Below are 12,825 nucleotides of genomic sequence, written 5' to 3'. Positions count from 1 at the left end.
TGCCATCACTTTTAGCATTTGATTTTTAATTAGGGTTTTAATGTGACATAATATATTGAATTTTCAGCTTCTTCTTTGGCACCTGTATATACAGCTTAGTTCTTCCATATTTGAGTTAAAACTTGAGCTCTCACAAAATTGAGAGCTGCAAGAAAGGCAAACATTTTGTAAGATGTCAAAAAAAGAAATTTTGAAAATTATACAGTAATTAGATATAACTACTTTCAATATCAATACATGAAAGTTATTAGAAAACATATTAGTTGTCTTCCATACATAGTTTGAAATGTAGAATAAGATGACTGAATATCTTTTTTTTAATAATCAAAATCATTTCCTGCTATTTTGAGCTTTTGAAACTGTCAGAATTAATAACTAGATGAGAAATGAAGATTCAAAAAAAAGTAATAATAAGGTGAAATTTTATTTCAAGGAGCATAATACCAAAATAAAAATTTTATCCTTGATACATTAAATCTGAAAGTAAGATGGACTACTCAAACCCCAATATATTGCCAGACATTGATAAACTAAGATTAGCTTAATGTTTGGGGCCTTAAGATCAGATCTTTTCTGGAAAAATCAACTTTAAAACCAGACCTGAAATATTTCCTTCAGGTAAGAGTCTAAAGAACTAATTTTCCCAAATCACTGATCACAAAGGATAAGATGACAGGAGAACGAGTCATAAAGTCACATTTCAGTAATACCCACAGATTCTAAAGTTTTTGTTATGGAATGTAGAATAAATGTTTAATATGTTTAAAGAACTAAAAGTATAATAATAACTAAAAACTAAGAGTATAAAAATTGAAAAGGCACATTTAAAAAAACAAATTAGAGAATTTATTAGAGAGACAATTGAATAAAGAGTAAATAAACATGAGTAGAAAGAGAATTTGTAAACTGGTAGACTAAAAACATATACAAAATTTAAATCACAGAGTTAAAAAATGGAAATTATGAAAGACAATGAAAACAAAATGAGAATATTTAATAGACATCTAGTCAAATTTTAGGAGAAAATCACATACCAATATACAATATATATAATATGAATAACATAGATACAACTGCACAAATTGGATTTATCACAGACATGCAAATATATTTTAGCACTAGAAAACTTTTAAGGTACTTCAGCACAGTAACATTAAGATACAAAAAGAAACACAGGAGATGCAGATAATTCTCTCTACTAACATTGAAAGAGTATATTGAAAGGTACTTGGCAGCAAGTAACACTAAATGTCACAACTCTGGCTGAAACAAATAGGGTTACTATAGTTATAAAAAGTATGGAAGTTGCAGTTGCTGGCTTTGGCTCAGTTACTCAAAGAGTGTTGGAGTGAGAGTCTTTGCTATTTGTCTGGATTTTCCCTTGTGTTTGAAAGACTGCTCCCCTAATTCCATATTGCTGAAATAGGAGCAGTCAAAGGCTAAAAAGGTGCCATGCCCTCCTTTCCAGCTAACTGCAAGCTTTGTTACAGGAAGACAAACAGAGAGAGGAGAAACCTAAAACCTAAAATTGAAATGTAGTTTGGACTTTGATAATCACACATGGCTGGACATTTTATACAGTTAATTGAGACTGTTCTGTGACTTAAAGCTCTTGAAGCATCTATCTGAATTTTCCATTTTCTGTCTTTGAAAGAGTAGAACCACACAGAGGATTTAAAGTGCCAAGAAAAGACAAAAACAAAGTGGTTTTGTGTTTACTTTCACCAGTCATGCATGTTCAACATAATGGTTACACCATAGAACAATAAAAATCAGTGAATTAGAATTACATGTGTCAAGAGAAACAACTCATGAATGTGATCGTATCAAGAAAAAAATAGAAAGAATGAAAAATTGTACAGTGTTAGAAATACAGAAATAGTGACAATTAAACCCAGATCAGAAAAGGAGTATTTAGTAAGATTTTACTGTACATATAAGGAAAGTTCACAAGGATGATGTCAGAAGAATCGTGGCCTGAGAGATCCCCATGGTTTCTCCTGTAAAAGTTTCAACAATTTGAACAGTTGTAATTCAACAAAGGATTGCATGCTCAATGCAAAACACATCTGAGAGACTGGCAAATTAAAACTTCTAAAGGTGGGCAAGTGGGTATGAACTAGGAAGCTGAGACAAGCCACAGACACAGCCCTGCATCTTGAAGCTTACTGCAGGGCTCAGCCTGGAGATTGGGGGAATCAGGATATGGCTGGTACTCCCTTCAGCCAGGAGGAACAAGGTGATTTAGTGAGCATTTCTGCAGGAGTGCACAGTATAAGCTGCAACTGAGTCCAGGGCCCTGGGCAGAAACTAAGCACAAAAACGTAGCCACAGCTGTATGACAATCAGAATTCTAGACAGAGAAACAAAGGCATAGAGCCTGACCACCATCCTTAACCTCACAGAACATACTCCCTCACACTATATGTTGGGCTGCTGAGTACATTATCTGCAAACCCAATAATTGGTACTCCAGAAATACTTTGTCCCAGAGCAAAGGGTACATTCTGTGACTAATCCTAGAGCCAAGTGTGGAGACGCAGGAGGGTGCATATGGGAAGTACGAGGTCACTGCTGCTGGGAGAGCAAAGCAACACAGAAGGTGGCTGGGTTCCCTCAGTTCACCCCACACCCAGACATTGCTGCCAGATGCTACTAGCAGTGCATCCTCAGAGTATAGTATTGGGATTTCACAGATTTAGAGCCCCATCTGAGTTCCCCTTCAGGGTTTGTCCCTTGGGACCAGGGCAACAGGATCACAGTAGAGATGCCCACCTTCCCAGGGAATACAGGCCATTTTCTACCACCCTGCGAGCATCTGAAAAGCCAGAGAAATGCAAGAGAGCTAAAACAACAAGAATAACAACAACAACAACCCTTATGATTCACTGCTACCTACTGGAAAATAATAGAAACACTTATAAATCTGCTAAAAAAAGCTAGATATCATACACAGATATGTAGTTAGAGAAGGAGCCCATCAAATACTATGAATAACCAAGGTAATAAGGCAATTCAGAAAGAAAATGAAAAATTTCCAGGAAGTAAATATATGATTTAAATGATAAGGAATTCAAGATTGCAGTTTTGAAAAAACTCAGTGAGATGCAAGTAAACACAGATAAGCAGTTTAATGATCTCAGAGACCAAATCCACCAACAAGATTGACAATTTCAAAAAGAACCATATGGCCCTGGCTGGTGCTCAGTTGGTTGGAGTGTTGCCCCATACAGCAAAAGATTGCAGGTTTGATTCCCAGTCAGGGCATGTACTGGGTTGTGGGTTTAATCCCTGGTCAGGGTGCATATGGGAGGCAACTGATCAACGTTTCTCTCTTTCCTTCCCCCTCTCTCTAAAATCAATGAACATATATCCTCAGGTGATGATTAAAAAAAAGAACCAGATAAAATTTCTGGAGATGAAGAACTCAATAAAAGAAATCAAGAATGAACTAGTGAGCATTGCAAATAGAGCTGACCAGATGGAGGACTGAATTAGCCTGAAGATAGAAAGCTAGAAATGATGCAGAGGGAAGAGAAGAGAGACTTCAGCGTAACGAAAAATGAAAGAACTCTACAAGAACTATCTGATTCCATCAGAAATGGCAGTATAAGAATAATAGGCATACAAGAAGAAGAGAGGAAGAGGGAATGAAGAGCAAATTTAAACTAATAGTTGATGAGAACTTCCAAACATATGGAAAGAGCTAGATCCTCAAAACAAGAAACATACAGAACACCTAATTACTTCAAAGAGGCCTTCCTCAAGGCACATTGCATTAAAACTATCAAAAGTTAATGACCGAATTTTCAAAGCAGCCAGGGAAAAAGAAGAAATCACCTGTAAAAGAAAGCCCTTTAGGTTATCATCAGACTTTTCAGCAGAAATCTACAAGCCAGAAGAGAGTGGAATCAAATATTTAAACTACCGAAAGAGAAGTTACCAGCTAGGAATAATATATTCATCAAAGTTATCCTTTAAATACGAAGGAAAAATAGACTTTTTCAGACTTCTGGCCAAGATGGAGGTATAGATACACTTTGTCTCCTTGCACAACCAAAAGGACAAAAACAAATTTAAATACAAAAAAATCACCAGAAATGCCAGAAAATCAAACTATATAGAAGTCCTACAACCAAAGAGTTAAAGAAGCATTAATTCATACTGGTAGGAGGGGCAAGATGAGCAGCCCAGATGGAGAGGATGGTGTCAAAGCAGTGGCTGGAGGACTGGGCAGTCCCACATTTGTGTGCAGAAAAACTGGGAGGAACAATTGGGGAAAGAGAGAGACTGTGAAACCCAGGGTTCTAGAGGGGGAAACTAAAGCCTCAGAACCTCTTATTGTAAAAACCTGTGGGGGTTACAGTGGTGGGAGAAATTCCCACCCTCACAGAAGAGTTTGTTGGAGAGACTCACAGGGTCCTAGAATGTACACAAGCCCGCCCACCCGAGAATCAACACCAGAAGGGTCTAATTTGCTTGTGGGTATTGGGGCAAGTGACTGAAAGCTGGCTGAGAGCAGAGAAAGCAGCATTGTTACTCTCTGACCCCTCCCCCATGTACAGCATCACAATGCAGCAATGTGGGTTTCCCCGCTCTGGCAAATGCCTCAGGCTCTGCCCCTTATAACGTAAAAGGTGCTTTGAGACAAAGAAATATGGCCCAAATGAAAGAATCAAAACTCCAAAAATAGAACTAAGCAATGTAGATAGTTAACCTATCAGAGAATTTAAAACACTGGTACTCAGGATGTTCACAGAAATGGTTCAGTATGGTCACAAAATAAAGGGAAAAGTGAAGGCTATGAAAAGTGAAATAAAGAAAAATAGACAGAGAACCATCAGTGAACAGAAGGAAACTGGGGGAGGGGAAAGATGGCAGCTTTACTCTAGGCAGTGTGATTCTCAGCTTCTGTGAAGAGGACGGAAAATCGATGATCGGTGGAGGAACAGAGCAAGTGGACTAGGTTACCGAAACATTTTTGAAAACAGGACATCAAAAATGATAGTGATAATTGAAAAACCAGACGGTAAGGAGAATGCTTCAGGACAAAAGGGACCCAGGGATCAATGCAGGGAACAGGAGGGTTGCAGTCCCCAGGCCCGGTGCTCCCGGGTCTGGCTCAGGGTTCCCGGGAGAGGGGAGTCGCTGCTCCCTCCCCGGAATACGGGGTTAATCAACACCAGGGAAGACCTTGTTGCTTGAAGGCACAGAGAGGCCAGGTGGACTGGAGAAAAAATCACCCAGGGACTGTGAACACCCACCCAGAGCCGTGGGAGAAGTGAGTGCCTGCAGCTGGCACGACCAGGGACGGCCTGGAAGAGTGCCCACACCCCTAGCCCGGTGGGAGTGCGGATTGGTGGAAAACCCACACTTCGCATCCCTGATCCAGGAAAGGGCTCGGGGCGTTCTCAGGTTTCTGGAGCCTGCGGTGCTGAACTGTGGAAGCGTGCACCCCATCGGGAATCCTGACTCTCGCACTGTGGACCCAGAGGGGACTCGGCGCTTAGTGCATTCCTAGAGCCTGAAACTCAAAAATTTGGTGGATGAGTGCGCCCTTTTACCATCCCCAGAGATGGCACAGTGAATCCCAAAATGTCACGGGTGCTTCCTGAGATCATAGAGCTCACCATAGCGTAATTTGGCGGAAGGGCAAGTCTCCTTGCAATGCTGAGAGCTTACATCCTGAAACCGAAAAGTTGCAGGAACCCTGAGGGGACCCCAGACCCCGGGAGAACGTGGCAGTGACCTCCGGAGAGCGAGCATGCTCGGGAGTGCCCAGGGTGCTGTAGGGGAAAGTCGGATTGGCCCTGGGGATAGTACCTGAGAGACTTACTGAGATTTGGCTGGGAAGAGTGATAAGCATTTCAAACATCCCTCAGCCAGCTGAAGCCAGCAAGATCAGAAAAACTGGTCTGGTCAGTTAGAAACCAACAACAGGTTTTTTGGTTTTTTTGTTTTTTTTTGTTTTGTTTTTGTGGCTGTTGTTGATTGATTGATTTTATCTTGTATTTTAAGTGACATTTAATTTTTCAATTCTTATTATTTTATCTCTCAATCCCTTATGTTTTTCTTCCATTCATCTTAGTATTATTCCTTCCACTCCAAATTTATCTCTCCTGCACTCCATCTTCTGCTTTTTTTTCCTTTTTTTTTTGATCTTGCAAATTACTGTAAATTTGTATTATTTTTTGTCACTTTTCTGACATTTTTTATTTTAATAGTATTTTGGTATTCTTTTTCTTTCTGTATAATCTTCTTTGCTTAGCTGGTTATACTGTCATTTGATAGGTTCCCTCTGGTATCTCAGTCACAGTGTGTTGATAATTCACTATCCTTCATCTGTGTTCCATTAATACACCTCTCAAGGTTCTATACTCCTTATTCTTATTATCTAGATCTCGATTCTACCACAAGACTGTTGCTTTACTATTACTGTTAATAACACCTAGTTCATACAATTGTAAATACTACTCAATACCCTACCTGATCTCAGCCCACTTTGCAATTTCCTGAGCTATACTACTGTGGGGGCTGTCTCTATTCTTTTACACACTACTCCTATTTACTAATCTTTATTCCAACCCTACCTTACAATCTGACCTCCCACAGCCTCACAGGTTGCTAGATTCAACTAACAATCCTTTCGTCCCCAATAAGAGTCTTACCTTCTTTCCATCCTTTCTAAAATGTGGATAGTGGGGTGGAGGATCACGGTTAACACTATAAGGAGCCAAAGGATAACCCATCTCTTCTCTACTGACTGCTAATGTAAATATCATAGTATACTGTCTTGCTGTCTTAAACCATTTTGCCTTGCTCCTCCAACTGATCACAAAAAAGAGTAGGGGGAAGTTGTGAACACCAGGATACACAAAGGAGACTGCACCACTGAATCTCACAAGTATTCAACCACAGAAGTACACACCATAATTACAGGGAACCAGAACAGATCAATTTAAGAAACAGAGGCTAACAAGAAGAAACCCATGAACAATGAGAAAATAAAGAAACAATCCCCAATTGAAGGGAAAGGAGGAAGCCTCAGGAAAAATGCTAAATGAAATAGAGGCAACTCAACTATCAGATAGTGAGTTCAAAACAATGATTATCAGGAAGTTCAAAGAACTCACAATGAGCTATCAGAAACTAGAAGGAAGCTACAACAATCTCACTATAAACTATATAAACATTAAAAAGGAAATAGAAACTCTCAACAAGGGCCAAGAGGAAATGAAGAATGCCATTTCTGAACTGAGGAACACAGAAGAAGGAATGAAAAGCAGGATTGATGAAGCAGAAGATCGGATTAGCGAGCTAGAGGACAAAGTAGAAAACAACACCCAGAAAGAGCAAGAAAAGGAAAAGAGACTCAGAAAGAATGAAGAGGGATTAAGAGAAATGTAAGACAATATAAAACATAATAATATCTGTATAATAGGGATACCAGAAGAAGAAGAAGAGCAAGTGATCAAAAACCTAGTTGAAAAAGTAATGAAGGAAAACTTCCCTAATTTGATGAGAGAAAAAGTCACAAAAATCCAGGAAACACAGAAAGTCCCAATCAAGAGAAACCCAAAGAGGCCCACCTCAAGACACATCATAATTAAAATGGCAAAATTTCAAGACAAAGAGAGAAACTTAAAGGCAGCAAGGGAGAAATAGGAAGTAACATACAAAGGAGCCCCAATAAGGCTAACAGCTGATTTCTCAATGGAAACACTTCAAGCCAGAAGTGAATGGCAAGAAATACTCCAATTAATGAGAACCAGAGGTCTGCAACCAAGGCTACTTTATCCATCAAGGCAATCAATCAAGATAGAAGGCCAAATAAGAAGCTTCCCAGACAAAAGAAGTCTAAAAGAATACACCTCCACCAAACCAGCTCTGCAAGAGATGCTAAAGGGACTGCTTTAAGAAAGGGAAGGAAATGAGAGAGAGAGGAACACTTAAACATAAAAGACAATGAATAAGTACCTATCAATAATAACCTTAAACATAAATGGATTAAATTCTCCAATCAAAAGACATAGAATAGCTGACTGGATAAGAAAAAGTGACCCACATATATGCTGCCTACAAGAGACCCACCTCAGGATAAAAGACCTACACAGACTGAAAGTGAAGGGCTGGAAACAAATTTTCCAAGCAAATGGACAGGAAAAAAAAAGCCGGGGTAGCAATACTCATATCAGACAAAATAGACTTCCAAAAAAGGTCCATAAAGAGAGACCCAGAAGGTCACTTCATAATACTCAAGGGAAGAATCCACCAAGAAGACATAAATATTGTAAATATATATGCACCCAACATAGGAGCACCCAAATACATAAAGAAAATCTTAGAGGACTTCAAGAAAGATATGTACAGCAACACAATATAGTGGGGGATATTAACGCCCCACTGTCAAAAATGGACATATCTTCCAAACAAAATATCAATGAAGATATTGTGGCATGGAACAATACCCTTGATGAAATGGATTTTACTGATATATACAGAGCCCTCCGTCCAAAAGAAGCTAAATACATATTCTTTTCAAATGTACATGGAACATTTTCAAAGATAGACTACACGATAGGACACAAAACAAGCCTCAACAATTTCAAAAAATACTGAAATCATACCAAGCATTTTCTCGGACCACGGGGGACTGAAACTAGAAACCAACCCAAAGGAAAAAAAACCCAAACACTCAAAATCATGAAGATTAAATAGCATGCTATTAAATAATGAATGGGTCAAGAATGATATTAGGGAAGAAATCAAAAGGTTTTTGGAAACAAATGAAAATGAACTCACAACAACCCAAAACCTATGAGACACAGCCAAGGCAGTCCTGAGAGGGAGGTTCATAGTGATACAGGCATAACTAAAAAAGATAGAAATTTTTCAAACAAACAACCTGACCCTACATCTACAAGAACGCAAGGAACAACAACAAAGACAGCCCAGAGCAAGCAGAAGGAAGGAAATAACCAAGATCAGAGCAGAATTAAATGACATAAAGACTAAAAGCACAATTCCAAGGATCAATGAATCCAAGAGCTGGTTCTTTGAAAAGATAAACAAAATCGACAAGCCTTTAAGCAGACTCATCAAGAAAAAAAGAGAGAAGACCCAAATAAACACAATGAGAAATGAAAGAGGAGAGATTACAACAGATACCACAGAGATACAAAGGATTGTAAGAAATTACTACAAAGAACTGTATGCCAAGAAATTTGAAAACCTAGGTGAAATGGATGAATTTCTAGATAAATATAATCTTCCAAAACTCAAATAAAAAGAAGCAGAAAACCTGAACAGACCAATAACAGCAAAGGGAATTGAAGCAGTAATCAAAAAACTCCCAACACACAAAAGCCCTGGGCCAGATAGTTTCACAGAAGAGTTCTACCAAGCATTTAAGGAAGAGCTAACCCCTATCCTTCACAGACTATTCCAAAAAATCCAAAAAGATGGGAGACTCCCAAACTCTTTTTATGTGGCCAGCATCATCCTAATCACAAAACCAAATAAAGACAACAAAGAAAGAAAACTTCAGGCCAATATTGCTGATGAACATTGAAGCTAAAATCCTCAACAAAATATTGGCAAGTGGAATCCAACAACACATTAAAAAGATCATACACCAGGACCAAGTGGGATTCATCCCAGGGATACAAGGATGGTACAATATACACAAATCAGTAAATGTAATACATCACATAAACAACAGCAAGGACAAAAATCACATGATCATATCAATAGATGTGGAAAAAGTATTTGATAAGGTACAGCACACATTTATGACAAAAATACTCAGCAAATAGGAATAAAGGGAGCATTCCTCAACATAATAAAGGCCATATATGAGAGACCTACAGCCAACATCATACTCAATGGGCAAAAATTAAAATCTTTTCCACTAAGATCAGGAACAAGACAAGGCTGTCCACTTTCTCCACTTCTATTCAACATAGTATTGGAAGTTTTAGCCACAGCAATCAGACAAGAAAAAGATATAAAAGGCATCCAAATCAGAAAGGAGGAAACAAAATTGTCACTGTTTGCAGATGACATGACAGTGTACATACAAAATCCTATAGATTCCACCAAAAAACTGCTTGACCTAATAAATGAATTTGGCAAAACAGCAGGATACAAAATCAATATCCAGAAATCAAAGACATTTTTGTATACCAACAATGAAACAGCAGAAGCAGAGATCAAGGAAAAAATCCCATTTGAAATAGCAAAAAGAAAAATAAAATACCTAGGAATAAACCTAACCAAAGAGGTAAGAGACCTGTATTTAGAAAACTACATAACATTCAGGAAAGAAATCAAGGAAGACACAAACAAGTGGAAACATATACTGTGTTCATGGATTGGAAGAATTAATATCATCAAAATGTCCATACTACCCAAAGCAATTTACACATTCAATGCAATACCTATTAAAGTACCAATGGCATATTTCACAGATGTAGAACAGACACTTCAAAAATTTATATGGAATCACAAACGACCCCAAATAGCTGCTGCAATTTTGAGAAAGAAGAGTAAAGTAGGAGGGATCACAATACCTGACACTAAACTATGCTACAAGGCCACTGTGATCAAAACAGCCTGGTACTGGCATAAAAACAGGCACATAGACCAATGGAACAGAACAGAGAGCCCAGAAATCAATCCAAGTCTCTATGGTCAATTAATATTTGACAAAGGTGGCAGCAACATAAAATGGAGTAAAAATAGCCTCTTCAACAAATGGTGTTGGGAGAACTGGACAGCCACTTGCAAAAAAATGAAACTCGAGCACCAACTTACACCATATACAAAAATAAATTCAAGGTGGATAAAAGACTTAAATATAAAACGTGACACCATTAAAGTCCTAGAGGAGAACATAGGCAGGAAAATCTCAGATATTTTATGTAGAAACTTTTTTACTGAGTTGTCCCCTAGAGCAAGGGACATAAAGGAAAGAACAAACAAATGGGATCTCATCAAAATTAAAAGCTTCTGCACAGCTAAAGAAAATAGTATCAAAATAAAGAGAACCAACTGTATGGAAAACATATTTGCCAATGATACCTCAGACAAGGGTTTAATCTCCAAAATATATAAAGAACTCACACGACTCCACTCTAAGAAGACAAGGAATCCAATTAAAAAATGGGCAAAGGACTTGAACAGACACTTCTCCAAGAAGGACATATAGAAAATCCAAAGACACATGAAACGATGTTCAATATCACTAGCTATCAGAGAGATGCAAATTAAAACCAAAATGAGATACCACTTCACACCAGTCAGAATGGCCATCATAAACAAAGCACCAAACAACAAGTGTTGGAGAGGTTGTGGAGAAAAGGGAACCCTACTGCACTGTTGGTAGGACTATAGACTGGTACAACCACTATGGAAAGCAGTATGGAACTTCCTCAGAAAACTAAAAATGGATCTGCCTTTTGACCCAGCAATTCCACTACTGGGACTCTATCCTAAGAATACTAAAACACCGATCCAAAAGAACCTATGCATCCCAATGTTCATAGCAGCACAATTTACAATAGCCAAGTGCTGGAAGCAACCTAGATGCCCATCAGTAAATGAATGGATCAAAAACCTATGATACATTTACACAATGGAATTCTATGCAGCAGAAAGAAAGAAGAAGCTCCTACTCTTTGCAACAGCTTGGATGGAGCTGGAAAGCATTATGCTAAGCAAAACAAGCCAGGCAGTGAAAGACAAATACCATATGATCTTACCTTTAAAAGGAACCTAAACAACAAAACAAAGAAACAAGCAAAATATAACCAAAGACACTGAAATAGAGGACAGACTGACAGTGACCACAGGGGAGAGAAGAGGGAATTTCAGAGGACAATGGGAAGGGTTCATGGGAACAAATTTAAAAGACACATGCACAAAAACTAGGGGGAGGGTAGTAATGGGAGGGAAGTGGGGAGGGTTGGGAGGGTGGGCGGGATTGGGAGTAAAAGGGAGAAAACTGTACTTGAACAATGATTAAAATAAAATTTTTAAAAATGTAAAAAAAAAAAAGAAGGAAACTGGGACTCAAATGAACAATTTGGAGCAGAAGGAAGAAATAAACATTGAACCAGAGCAGAATAAGGAAATGAGAATTCAAAAAAATTGAGAGGATTACGAACTTCTGGGACAACTTTAAAGATTCCAATATTTGAATCATAGGGGTGCCAGAAGTAGAAGAGGAAGAGCAAGAAATTGAAAATTTATTTGCAAAAATAATGAAGGAGAACTTCCCCAATTTGGCAAAGGAAATAGATTTCAGGAAGTCCAGGAAGCTCAGAGAGTCCCAAAGAAGTTGGACTCAAGGAAACACACACCCAAGCACATCATAATTACATTACCCAAAATGAAAGATAAGGACAGAATCTTAAAAGCAGCAAGAGAAAAGGAGACAGTTACTTACAAAGGAGTTCTCATAAGACCATCAGCTGATTTCTCAAAAGAAATCTTGCAGGCAAGAAGGAGCTGGAAAGAAGTATTCAAATTCATGACAAGCAAGGACCTACATCCAAAACTACTCGATCCAGCAAAGGTATCATTTAGAATGGAAGGGCAAATAAAATGTTTCCCAGAGAAGGTCAAGTAAAAGGAGTTCATCATCACCAAGGCCTTATTATATGAAATGTTAAAAGGACTTATCTAAGAAAAAGAAGATGATCAATACTGTGAACAATAAAATGACAACAAACTCACAGCTATCAACATCTGAACATAAATAAAAAACCTAAAACAAACTAAGCAAACAACTAGAACTGGAAGAGAATCACAGCAATGTAGATC

Source organism: Phyllostomus hastatus, unplaced genomic scaffold (genome assembly GCF_019186645.2).
Source record: "Phyllostomus hastatus isolate PE091 unplaced genomic scaffold, TTU_PhHast_1.1 phas_contig_40, whole genome shotgun sequence".
Classification (NCBI taxonomy): Eukaryota; Metazoa; Chordata; class Mammalia; order Chiroptera; family Phyllostomidae; genus Phyllostomus; species Phyllostomus hastatus.
The sequence above is the reverse complement of the archived record's forward strand: the minus strand, read 5'-3'. Positions refer to the sequence as shown.